Raw genomic sequence first — 13,531 nt, forward strand, 5'->3', positions numbered from 1 at the left:
TCTTGTTTATTGTAATTATGTGCCCAGACCTTAACACAGAATCTGGCACATAGTAAGAGCATAATTAATGCTTTGTCCACTAATCTACTTCATCTATGTATCAATCTATCAATATATCTCTTTTTCCTTTATGCTGTAAACAAATTCCCATCCCGGGAAATCATACCAAATGCAATCACACACATGAAGAAGAAATGCCACAGTAATCAATCACTGATTCAATTGCACAAGTGTCTAGATTACTAGCGCTGTTATCATGAGTGATGTGAGAATGTCATTATAACATCACTCATTGTGTCTGTAATGCTTATTACTGGAAAGGTGAATTTTGCCATAAAACTATTAGACTAAATAACTTCTAAGGGCTCCTTTATTTCTTTTTTTAAAAACCCTTAACTTCTGTGTTTTGGCTCCTAGGTGGAAGAGTGGTAAGGGTGAGCAATGGGGGTGAAGTGACTTCCCCGGGGTCACACAGCTGGGGAGTGTCTGAGGCCGGATGTGAACCTAGGATCTCTTGTCTCTAGGCCTGACTCTCAATCCACTGAGCTACCCATCTGCCCCAGGGCTCTTTTATTTCTGAGGCTATGATTCTGTAGTCCTGTCTATAAAGTGAGGGGAGAAGTAGAAGAAAGGCTTTGTGAGCACTGTAGATATTTTAATAGATTACACTGAGTCATGAGTTTGAGGCTTACATTGAACTTGATGCAGCAAATTTGAGGGGCATGGGGAGTAGCAGTCTTATAAGTTCATCAGAGAAATTGCCATTGCTAAACATTTTTATTTTTAAAAAATCACCCACAAAAAAACTATTATGAGATTTAGTCATCAGAGATGGTTTTCTGAACCTAAGACTCAGAAATTACTTCCTCAAGAAAGTCCTTCTGTACAGTTTTCACTGCTGGGAACAAGAAAAAAAATCCAATGCATAACTTTGAATTTCTGTTTTTTGTTTTTTTCCCCTCTTGGATGCAGAGACTCAGGTGTAGATGCCCCTGGCAGTCTGGTCCCCAGAATTCTTCATGGACCAAGACTTCTCTGGAGACCAAGTAGGAGTGGTTCCTATCAAGAAAGAAAAATGAGGGTGCTATGAGAGTTCAGTTTAAGATCTGGTGAAACTACAAAAGCATCCAGTGTTCTTGCACCATTGTCCTTGTTTTGAACATGGGCCTGACTAATTTTCTATTGTGTTTCTTCAGGTGTGACAGGCAGAGCTTTGGCATGTATAGAGAAACAAGTCATTTCTGATGGCAGAAGTTTTTCATCTGTCTATGACTGAGGCAGTTGATTTTGGTCTAGACTGAGTGACTCCTTGGTTTTCCCAGGCTTAAAACTTTGCCCAGTTTTTAGGGAGATGCTGCCCCCCATTCAGAAAAGCATTTTTCAACTACTTACTTCCTTACTCTTATCTCTGTTCCTGCAGCTTCCAGGATCTGGGCACAGGACAGTGAAGGTCCCTTGTTTCAACCAGAATAATCCCATGATTTCCCAAAATGGGGACCTGATGATTGGGATCTTTTTATCCTTGTTCTCAATTGAAGTGACCAGTGGAACAGGAGCAGAACTGTTTCAAAGTCCTCCTAATAGTGCTTGTAAGCCTTATCAGTAAGTGCCTCTCTACATATTGGTCTTATTTTCACTGTGATGATTATAAAGAGGAATTTATACACAGAGCAGAAGGGCAGGCCCATGCAGCATAAGATAATGAGTGCCCTCCTCCTCTTCTCATCTCTAAATTTTTCTTCATTTGGTCTGTTTCCATTATGTCTGATTGACTTCCAAAATGAAACAGAAACTTCTCTACTTTTACCTTTCTATTACCATCCAAGGCACCCAAACTCATAAAGTTCCATTCTATGTAGGCTTATTATATATATTCCTGCCTCTCCTTTCATGACTTCATTTCTTTTTAAAAATGTGAAAAAACTATATAAATGAAAGGAAAAGGTAGATATGAAAGAAAGATTTGAAAAGGAAATTAACAACTGGTCTTAAAACCAGTATATAAATTGATTCACCTAACAAATTCTCTGAAAATTGGACTGGATCAAAGAGAAGCTCCATAAAAAGTTCATAGGCTTTCTCATAAGTTCATGATTCTGTAAGATAAAAAGGAGAGTTAAAATCAAAAGTCTGAAAATACCAAAGATAGTATAAAGTGTCTCACAGCAAAAACATTGTACTACAAAAGAAGTCACTCAAAAAATTAAGAAACATTGGACAATCTGAAAGTTATGATAAAAAAAGCCTACAGTATCATTTGAGAAAATCCTAAAAGAAAATGACCTCACCCTTTTCAAAATAGAAGGCAAAGTAGAAGTAGGAATAATCATTCAATAATGACTTCATTTTGCAATAGAAGTGATTAAAGTCCATAGATCCCAAAGTCTCTTAAATTAAGTTAATAATGTGAGGTCTTAGAAATTCTGAGCCCTGTGACCCTCTTTAACCTTGGGCAGAGTTATTGTTGTTGAGTTTATGGATATTGGGCAAGGAAAATTCTGTCCCATCAATAGGAATGTAACATGTTTCCTCATATTTACCATATTTCCCCATACATTTTCCTATATCCCCTCTCTATATTGCTTGTCTGTTAATAAGTGTTCATAATCTTTTAGGGAGTCTTAGGGGCCCCTTCACTGAAAATGCTTTATTCCTCCCACTCCTCTTCTATTGGAAAATAGACTCTTAATGTATTCTCCCTCCTGTGGGTGTGTGGAATTATTTTCTTGGATTCTGCTTGACCCTGGTTACATATTCAAGATATTGCAGTCCAAGTATCAATTCCCTTGTCAGAAATTCTCATTTCTAGAGAACAAAATCTGTGTGTAGTAATGTAAACTCACATATCCTCTATAACTCTGCATTGGCTAAAGATAGTTCAGTCTAAAATATAACAATTATTGAAAATTTCACTTTGTAATAGCTAAGGAGAAGCAGGTTAGCTTTTTTCTGTTTTTTTTTTTGTGGTGGGAGAAGACAATGAGATAAATTGGACAGCACTTTGGAAAAAGAGCATCCTAACCTATTTTTCTCTACCTTGTTGTTTGCCAAATGTGTCTTTATGTCTGTCTTCACTTCTGTCCATTTTTCAGTCCCTCTAGTTTCCATTATATTCCTTTATACTTTCTTTCCTCTTAGAAATGCTTTTTCATGTTTTTATTTTTGTCAAAAAGGCAAAATAATTCAATCATTTTAGTCAATGGTTGCCTTTTCAATGCTTCAATATGCTTCTTTGTATTCTCTTTTCTTTCTTAATTATTTATTAACTAGACTGAAATGGTGGTTTGCTTTATGTGGAAAAGGAGGTTCTCCCATTCCCTGGTGAAACATTAAAAAGTTCTGTTCTAAATCAAATGATCTTCCAAATTCTATTCATTCATTGAATTTTGTTTTCAGAAGAATTTTGTTTACTGACAATGGGGCCTCTTTTTTCTGTCCTTCTTGCTTCTAATTTAGCAGAAAATGAGCAAAGGGAAGAAATGGACCTGGTGCCTTCAGTTTTCAGAAACCTAGCAAATGGCTTCTCAACATAGAATTGAAAATTCTGTGGATGCTCTCATGTAATATAAGATAGTCAGAAATTGGGAATCTGTCCTACAAACATTACACCTCCATTAAAACGGGCCTAGATTATCTGAGACAGCAACTGATGGAGAAATCTTAGCAGGCTTGAAGTATTCTTTAAAATATTTCCAAGGAGTAGAAATGCAAAAGCAAAACATGTGACATCATTTATCAGATGTATATTTATGAGTATGTGATTTGGGGTTTAGGCTCTAAAAATCACTCTATAGCAAAAATGAATAATATGGAAATAGGTATCAAGTGACAACATTTGTACAACCCAGTGGAATTGCTTGTTGACTCTGGGAGGGGGAGGGAGGAAGGGAGGAAAGAAAATGAATCATGGAAACATGGAAAACATTTTTAAAAAAATAAAATGTTGAGATGAAATATTTCCAAGATTAAGAGGGATATATTTGCTTTGCTTTGTGTGGTCAAAGAATCTGTACTGTCACAATTTTTTGAAATGGTTTTTACTCTTCTCAGTTTCCGTATAAGAAAGAAAGGAAGTGATTATGGAGGAAAATTTTAGTAAGTAACCTTATTTGGCTCACATGGTTGAGGAATTCCTTCTATTCCCCAACATATTTTTTGGTAGCTTTATTAATGCATTATGCACTCACTCCCACAGGTGGCTCCACAAAAATTACCAGCAGGCCCTGTCTCTACTGTTTGCTGTAGAGGAGATTAACAGAGATCCCCATCTGTTGCCCAACATTTCCCTGGGATTCCACCTCTACAACACCTATCACAGTGATGAGAGAACCTTGGAGAGCTCCCTGAAGTGGTTATCTGGGCAGAACCAGCTCATCCCTAACTACAACTGCAAGGACTGGGAAAGGTCTGTGGCTGTTATTGGAGGGGCCACATCAGCTCTGTCCATCCAGATGGGGACTCTGCTGGACCTCTACAAGTTTCCACAGGTGAGTGATATTAAGCCTGACCTATACTGTCCTTTATAGACCCAAACAAAATACAGTAATAATGAATAAATAGCAAGAAGTTATATTGATATAGTGCTTCAAAGTTTAAAAAGTATGTTCTATATGCATTTATTTTCATTCTTGCAAAACACCTATAAGGCAGGTGCAATTATATCCTGCATTTTATAGAATGAGATACTGAAACTTGAGAAAAAGTAAGTTCCTCTAGTAAGGTTTGACCACAGGTCTTTTTTTGACAACAAATTAACTCTCTACCCCGTGAATCACAGAGATCTCTCAGTCATCAGAAGAGGTGAATCCTCCACCTGGATTGTCACCTGGATTATATGCCAAAGAATTGAATTGGAGTCAGCTTGCATTCCATGAAAGGATCTGAGAGAAGACCTGGATGTACTTGTCCATTATGCATATGAAGTTGCCGAGGACTGTAAAAGCTAAAATGTTTACTTAACATTCCACAACTCACTAGTGCAGTTATAAGGACAAGAACTTAAATAACCAGGATTCTATTTACATGATTAATCAATCAATTATGTCTTACACTATGTGCTTCACCTTTCAATATAATTTAGTCCTTTAATGTTAGGTTTGAATTTATTGAGAAATGTTGAGTTTTAAATTTATTTTTCATTTTTTCTTATTGCATGTCAATATAATTTTAAATAATCATTTTTTTATTTTTTTAAACCCCCTTGTACTTTGGTGTATTGTCTCATAGGTGGAAGATTGGTAAGGGTGGGCAATGGGAGTCAAGTGACTTGCCCAGGGTCACACAGCTGGGAAGTGGCTGAGGCCGGGTTTGAACCTAGGACCTCCTGTCTCTAGGTCTGACTCTCACTCCACTGAGCTACCCAGCTGCCCCAATAATCATTTTTTGAAATTTTGCAATCCTCCTTTTCTCCCTCCCTCTCACACCTTCTCTTTATCCAAGAAGACAGTTAATATGGTATTGGCTATACATATATTGTTATATAATGACAATATGTTTCCCTTTATGCTATACTATGAAAAAAGACATATTACTTACACTAGAGAGAAATTCAGTGAGAAAATAAAGTGAAGAATGGTATATTTCAATCCACATTTGGACTTTGTTTTTTCTGTGGCAGAGGAAAACCTTTTTCATTGTGAGGTCCTTGAGGTTGTCCTGATTTCTTTCCTTGTTGATAATACTTAAGTCATTCACCATTGATCATCATACATTATTAGTGTTACTGTGTAGAATATTTTCTTGGTTTTTCATATAAGTCTTTTCAGGTGTGTGTGTGTGTGTGTGTGTGTGTGTGTGTGTGTGTGTGAGTGAGATATCTTGTTTGTCTTTTCTTTTGGCAAAATTGTCTTCTGGTACAATCACATATCACATCTTATTCAACCATTCTTCAATTGATGGACATCCCTTCAGTTTCCAGTTCTTTGTCACCACAAAAAGAGTTGCTATAAATATTTTAGAACATATAGTTTTTTTTCCCCTTGATTACCTTAAGAAATAAACCAAGCTGTGGTATTACTGGATCAAAAGGTGTATACAATTTTATAACTCTTTGAGTATATTTCCAGATTTCTCTCCAGAATGGTTGAATTAGTTCACAGACCACAAATAATATATCAGTAGCCCTACTTTTCCCCATACATGCCAACATTTGTCATTTTGCACTCATTATTTTAGAGCATCTGATAGGTGTGAGGTTAGCTCACAATTTTTTTTTCATTTCTCTTTCTCTATTAAAATTATTTAATGCAATTTTTCATATAGCTGTATACGACTTTCATTTTTTTATTTAAAAATGTCTGTTCATATCTTTTTATCATTTATCAATTGAGGAATAGCTCATCTTATATAGTTGACAAAGTTCACTATATATTTTAAACATGGGACCCCTATTCAAAAAACTGTCTACAGTTTTCCACAAGTTATTGTTTTTCTTCTGATCTTGGCTACATTAACTGTATTTCAACAAAAACTTTTCAATTTAGCATATTCAAAAATACCCATTTAAATTTCTTGTCTTTTTATCTCTATTTCTTCATAAATCCCTCTCATATCTATAAATCTGGTAGATATTCCCCATTCTTATGATTTATTCACAATATTTCCTTTATATCTAAATCATGTATTCATTTTGTTCTTATCTTGGTAACTGGTATAAGATATTGTTCTATATATAGTTTCTGGGCAAACTGTTTTTCCGTTTTCTCAACAATTTTGACCCAAAGTGAATTCTTATTCTAAAAACTTGGATCTTTGCCTTTGTCAAACAATAGATTATTATCCTCTTTTACAACTGTTTGTTTTATGTATATTCTGTTCTACTGATATGCATTTCCATTTCTTAGCCAATACCAAATAATTTTGATAATCACTGCTTTATAATATATTTCAAAAACTGGTACTGATAGACCTCCTTCCTTGACTTTTTTTAATTATTTCCTTGTTTTTCCAAATGAATTTTGTTATTCTTATAGCTTAATAATTTTTTTGTTGTTATCTTAATTGGGATACTATTGAATAAGTATATTAGTTTAGGCAGGTTTGTTAGTTTATTATATTGGCTCTGCCTATGCTCAGAGCTGTTTTAATTTGGATTTTCTAATCAATAGTGATTTGGAAAATTTTTTTCATATGACTACAGGTGTCTTAATTTCCTCATCTAATAATTGCCTATTAATAATTTTTGACAACTTCTCAACTGAAGAATAGCTTTTATTCTCATGAATTTGGCTCCATTCTGTATTATATTTAAGAAATATAATATATTAGAAGAATTATAAGAAATTTATCAATGACAGTTGATATAATTTCCCACAGTTTTTTCCACTCATCTTTTTTGCATTTGATTTGTTTGGGCAAAAATTCTTAAATTTAATATGAGGAAAATTATTCATTTTATACCTCATAATATCTTTCTCTTATTTAGTCTTAAATTCTTCCTTTGTCCATTACTTTGACAGGTAAATTATTCCAACTTGCCCTAATTTATTTATTATATAATTTTAATTTCTAAATAACATGCCCCTTTTGACATTATAATAGAATATGATGTGAGATGTTACTCTATGTCTAGCATCTGTCATACTGTTTTTAAGTTTTCCTAGAAATTTTTGTCAAATACTAATTTTTTCTCACCAAAGCTCGGGCATTTAGGTTTAGCAAACACTAGGTTAGTATCCTCATTTATTATTATGTTTTTGAGTTCCTTATCTATTCTATCAATACACTATTTTAATTCTTAATATTAGATGTTTCCATGATTTTTTTTGATGACTACCAATTTATTGTGAAATTTGAGATCTTGTTCAACTATGTCACTTACTTTCTTTTTTTAAAATTAATTCTTTTGATATTCTTAAATTTTTGTTTTCCAGATGAATTTTATTATTTTTTATAGGTTTATGAAATAATTTTTGATACTTGAATTGATAAGACACTGAATAGGTAAATTAATTTAGTTACAATTGTCATTGTTATCATATTGGCTCAGTCTACCTATAAGCAACGGATTATTTTCCATTTGTTTAGGTCTAACCTCATTTCTGTGAAAAGTGCTTTGTAATTATGTTCACATTGTTTCTGGGTTTGCTTTGGTGGGTTTATGCCCAGATACTTTAAATTGTGTGCAATTATTTTAAATGAGATTTCCTTTTCTTTCTCTTGCCATTGTACATTTTGGTGGTAAATAGAAAAGGTGATGTCTTATGTGAGTTTATTTTATATCCTTCTACTTTGCTTAAGTTGGTTCATTATTTCTAGTTGTTCCTTTTGGTTTATTCTGTAGAATTTTCTATGTATACTATCATATCATCTAAATTTAGTAATACCTTTGTTTCCTCATTGACTTTCAATTCAATTTTTTCAATTATCTTTTTGTTATGGCTAGTATTTCCAATGCAAAATTGAATAGTAATTTTGAAAATATCCCTCCTTGCTTCACTCCTGATCTTACTGGGAAGGGTTCTAGCTTAATCTCATTACAGAAAATGGTTTATTGACTTTAGATAATTGTCATTTATAATTATTAGGAACACTCTCTTTATTCCAATATCCTTATTTTTGGTAGGAATGAGTTTTGTATTTTTTCAAAAACTTTTTCAGCATTAATATAAATATGTCTTCTATTGCTTTTTAAAATGGTATTTTAAATTATGCTGATAGTTTTCATAATATTGGTCAATTCTGCTTCATCTGGTATAAAACCCACTTGTTCATAGTGTACGATCCTTGTACTATAATACTGTAATCTCCTTTCTACTATTTAAATTTTTGTCTAAATATTCACTAGGGATATTGGTCTATAATTTCTTTCTCTATTTCTATTTTTCCTATTTTAGACATACTATATTTGTTGTGTATGGGATGAAATTGTGCATTATTCCCCAGTACTGATTAGTATTAGTAATCATAGATTGGCAACTTCCTGTATAAAATTAGTGAAAATTAGATGTCCTTCACTAGGGAGATATCGATTTACCCTTATGAAGAGTCAAGAAATCCCCTTCCCAAGCAGCTTCATATATATTAATAAATAAATGTAGGCCTTTAATATGTTCTTTTCTAATGTGGCTAAGAGATACTACTCTCTTTTCTTTTCCTTTCTCCTGGGAAAAGATAATTCTCATGAGAGAAATAACAAAATTTACAAGTTATAATCTTGACTACGTGTCCTAAATGTTTTAGCCTAAAGACCTTGGACATGTCTAAATTTTGACTTAATTGAGAAATTGCAAACTTAAGGAATGCTCCTATAGGCTTGGAAACATTGGGAAAACTTAAGGATAGAACAAGATAAAGAAATAAAACAAACAAAAGCATTATGTCACACACAGATGGTGGGAAAGAAGAGAATTATAAATTCTGAGTGAATTTGACCATATTATGGCTGCTGCTTCTGAGAGGTCTCTCCAAACAGTGCTTTCTCTGACTCTCTGTGTTTCTCTCTTTCTCTTTCTCTGTCTCTGTCTCTGTCTCTCTCTCCCCTGCCTCCACCTAAGGACACTGCTTCTGAGAGGTCCCTCCAGACAGTGCTCCTTCTGTCTCTTTCCATGTCCACTCTCCCCTGTCCAGCTTTCACCCCTCCCCCCCACCTGAATAAAGCCACATGAACTCTACCAGCATCTTCCCAAGTCTCCTGTCTGCTCATTAGAGTGATTTATGGAGGAATGAGTCCCCTTCCCCAAATTCCACTCCATACAGTCAGGAATATTTTAATAGATTTTTTCTTTATTTTCCCCGAATAGTTTATACATTATTGGAACTAGTTGTTCATTAAATTTTTGGTAGAATTCACTCGTGAATTCATTTTGCCCTAGAGATTTTTCCTTAAGGCATTCATTAATGCTTGTTTAATTCCTTTTTTTCTTAGATGTGTTCAAGTATTCTATTTCCCCTTTTACTATAGTCAATTATTTCACCTCAGTTGTCAGATTTATTGTCATTGGAAAAAGAGCTCCTTATGATTGCTTTAATTTCCCCTTCATTTCCTGTGCAAATATTTACCTTTTTCATTCTCGTTACTGGTAATTTGTTTTTCTCTTTTCTTTAATCAAGTTAATAAATTGTTATCTATTTATTGTTTCCCCCATAATTCCAACTGCTTTTTTATTTATTCTTTCAATGGTCTTCTTACTCTCATTTTTATTCATCTCTACTTTGGTTTTCAATATTTCAATTTGATGCTTTATTGGAGATTTTAATTTGTTCTTTTTTCTGCTTTTTAAAGTTTTCTGTGCAATTGATTGATCTGCTCTTTCTCTATTTTATCGATGCAAGTATTAAGAGAAATTATTTTTTACCTAAGTACTGCTTTAATTGCATCTTACAAATATTGTTATGTTGTCTTGCTTTCTCTGTATTAAATTGTTGTTTTTTTTTCTATTATTCATTCTTTGACCAATTCATTATTTAGTATAAGATTATTTAATTTCTAATTATTGCTCTTTATTTCTGAAACTCTATTGGATATAATTTATAGCATTACATTTGAAAAGAATGTATTTAATATTTCTTCTTTTCTGTATTCAGTTATGAGGCTTTTATGCCCTATTACAGGATCATTTTTTGTGAAGGTCCCATGTACTACTAAGGAAAAAGATATAGTTTTATATTGCCATTCAATTTTCTCTAGATGATTACTATGTGTAAAATTTCTAAAATTTTATTCATCTTCTTAATTTTGTTCCTATTGGTTGGATTGATCTAAATCTGAGAGGGAAATTTGAGGTTCCCTATCTGAATAGTTTTGCTGTCTATTTCTTGCTTTAACTCATGTAACTTCTTTTTTAGGAATTTTGATGGTATGTCATTTGGTGTATATATGTTTAGTTTTGATATTATTTCATTGTGCCTTTTATCATGACATAATTTTTGTCTTCATATTTTTTAATTAGGCCATTTATATATATACATATATATATATATATATTTGCTTTGGTTGAGATAAAGAATGCTATCCCCACTTTTTCATTTTTTTTTTACTTTCACTGAAGCACAATAAATTCTTCCTCAGTTCCTTACCTTTAGTCTGTGTGACTCCCTAGTTTAAATGTTTTTTTCTTAGACAGAATATTGTATGCTTTGGGGTATTACTCCATTCTACTATACTCCTCAATTTGATTGGTAAATTCATCCCATAAGCATTAACAGTCTTGACTACTACATGAAATTTTTTTGGAAGTGGGTTTGGGTGAGCTCAGTGTATTCCTTATAGCATAATCTTGATTCCAGAAGGGAAAGTCATATATAGCACAATTTTTAATCATTCAAATTTAATGAGAGATTAAGTAAGCAATTGTGCAGCACTTCTGTGTTCTTTTATTCCTTCATTTGATATTGGTGAAATAATCTAGAGCTGCATTATGAAAGGGAAGCTACTAGAAATAAAGAAGTGATTTACCTCTAATTCCTTCCCTCAAACCTTGTCTTGTGTATTGTACTTGGCTTGGGGATCAATACTTTATGAAAACTAATGTTAAATCAGAGAGTTTCAGAGGGGGACTGATGAATGATGAAGGGTCTTATATGTCTGTGTTACATAAGGATTCACTGAAAGAACTAAAGAAGATGCTGTTAATTAGAGAGGCAAATGTCCAAAGGGACAACGATAGCTATTTTCTAATATTTGAAAGGTTGCCAGTGTGATGGTGGGATGATATTTATAGTGTGTGATGTGGAAAGGTAGAACCAATAACAGTTTTTAGAAGTTATCAAAAAATGTAGGTTAGACAAAAAGACCTTTTATTTTCTAACAATCATAATGATTTCAAATGTGTGTGAAGAAGAATGGGCTGTCATTAGTGGTAATAAGGTCATATTCATTGGAAACCTTCAACCATAACTTAGATATTTATGGCTGAGCTACATTATAAGGGGAATACCTTCTGTACATTGTTTTGTTTTTATTGTAATAAGTTCCTTTCTCACTTTCAGAATCCTCTTTTGACAAAATCAGGAACCAAAATTTCATTTTCTTAGAGAAAATTAGATATTCTTATTTGAAATATAACACTTAAATCCAATGAAGATTTATAGAGTAATTATATATTGTTTAAATACCATACTGAATACCATTCATGTGTTTTTTAATTAAAAAAATAAGAACATTGTCCAACACAAAAAATCATATAAAAGGTTTAATCTTGAAATCTACTGTGTACTAACAAGAAAACTAAGAAGAATATATCTTGATTTCTTTGGAAAGTATAGAGAAAGCACATTGACTAGAATATAGATAACAACAGGTTCTCAGAAGTCTGTCTTTGCTAAATTATTGCCTTTTTGAGGGCTCATAAAAAGGAATGAATTTTGAGACTCAGAGAATAAAATACCACCTATCATAAACTGTATTGTAGGATACATAATGTATTCTATAAACAAAAATGCCAATTCATAAAATTGCATTTTGTTTCAATTCTATCAACAGTGTCAGGGGCCAAACTGATCCATGATTCTTTCTCATCTAGATCAGCTATGGTCCATTTGATCCCATTCTTAGTGACAAGATTCAGTTTCCTTCCCTCTATCAGATGGCTCCTAAAGACTCTTCTCTTCACAAAGGTGTTGTCCACTTGATGGTATACTTTAAATGGAACTGGATAGGTCTAGTTGCCACAGATGATATAAGAGGTGAGACATTTCTGTGGGAGATAAGAGAGAAAATGTTAAAGAATGGAGTCTGTGTGTCCTTCACAGAGAAGATCCCTGTCAGTGAAAGAGGACATAAAGAATCACATGAAAACTTCATGGCCAGGATCCTAGAATCATCAAGTGAAGTGATTGTTGTCCATGGGGATGCGGATTCATTAATGATTCTGAGATACTCACAACTTCCTATATTGAGTATAAGGAAGGTGTGGATTGCTACATCACACTGGGATATTACTATGAGACCTGGCTATCGTCAAGGTCATGATTTTCATGGTGCTCTCACATTTTCATACTCGACAAGTGAAGTCCCTGGGTTCCAGATTTTTCTTAGGACAATTAAACCTTCTAAATATCCAAATGATATTTTACTTAGGGGATTCTGGTTGTCAGTCTTTAGGTGCTCAGATCAACTAGAAAATGAAGAGCAAGGTATATGTTCACCAAATGCTTCTTTGCAGACTTTGCCTCTGTGTTCTTTTGATATGACCATGTCTGGCTTGAGTTACACCATCTACAACACTGTCTATGCTGTAGCTTGGGCTCTCCATGAAGTATTTCTGAGAAAATCAGAAAAAAATTTGATGGGACATGAAGAATATTTAGTCTTTCACTCATGGCAGGTAATATTGTATGGATTGCCATTTTTAAGCTATGGTGCAGTAATGATGTATTTGTGGTATGGGTAGGAAAAAATGGCTAATGAATTCCCTTCCAACTTTCAAATTCTTTGATTAGATGTTCCTTAAATGCCGTAACTTAATTTTCAATATTTGTCAGTTATATAAATTGATTCATAGTTTAAAATTGAAAATAAATATAAAGAATGAAAAGGGGGGCCCCACTAGAATTTAAAAGGAGTTGGAAAGACTTCCATGTACTAAATGGA

General features: G+C 33.3%; 1 pseudogene; it reads left to right on the top strand.

Moving 5' to 3' along the window:
• Positions 1 to 1,501: 1,501 nt before the first annotated feature.
• LOC123245893 overlaps positions 1,502 to 13,531 on the top strand; it is a 503,106-nt pseudogene continuing 491,076 nt past the window's right edge.

This window comes from Gracilinanus agilis, chromosome 1, assembly GCF_016433145.1.
Source record: "Gracilinanus agilis isolate LMUSP501 chromosome 1, AgileGrace, whole genome shotgun sequence".
NCBI lineage: Eukaryota > Metazoa > Chordata > Mammalia > Didelphimorphia > Didelphidae > Gracilinanus > Gracilinanus agilis.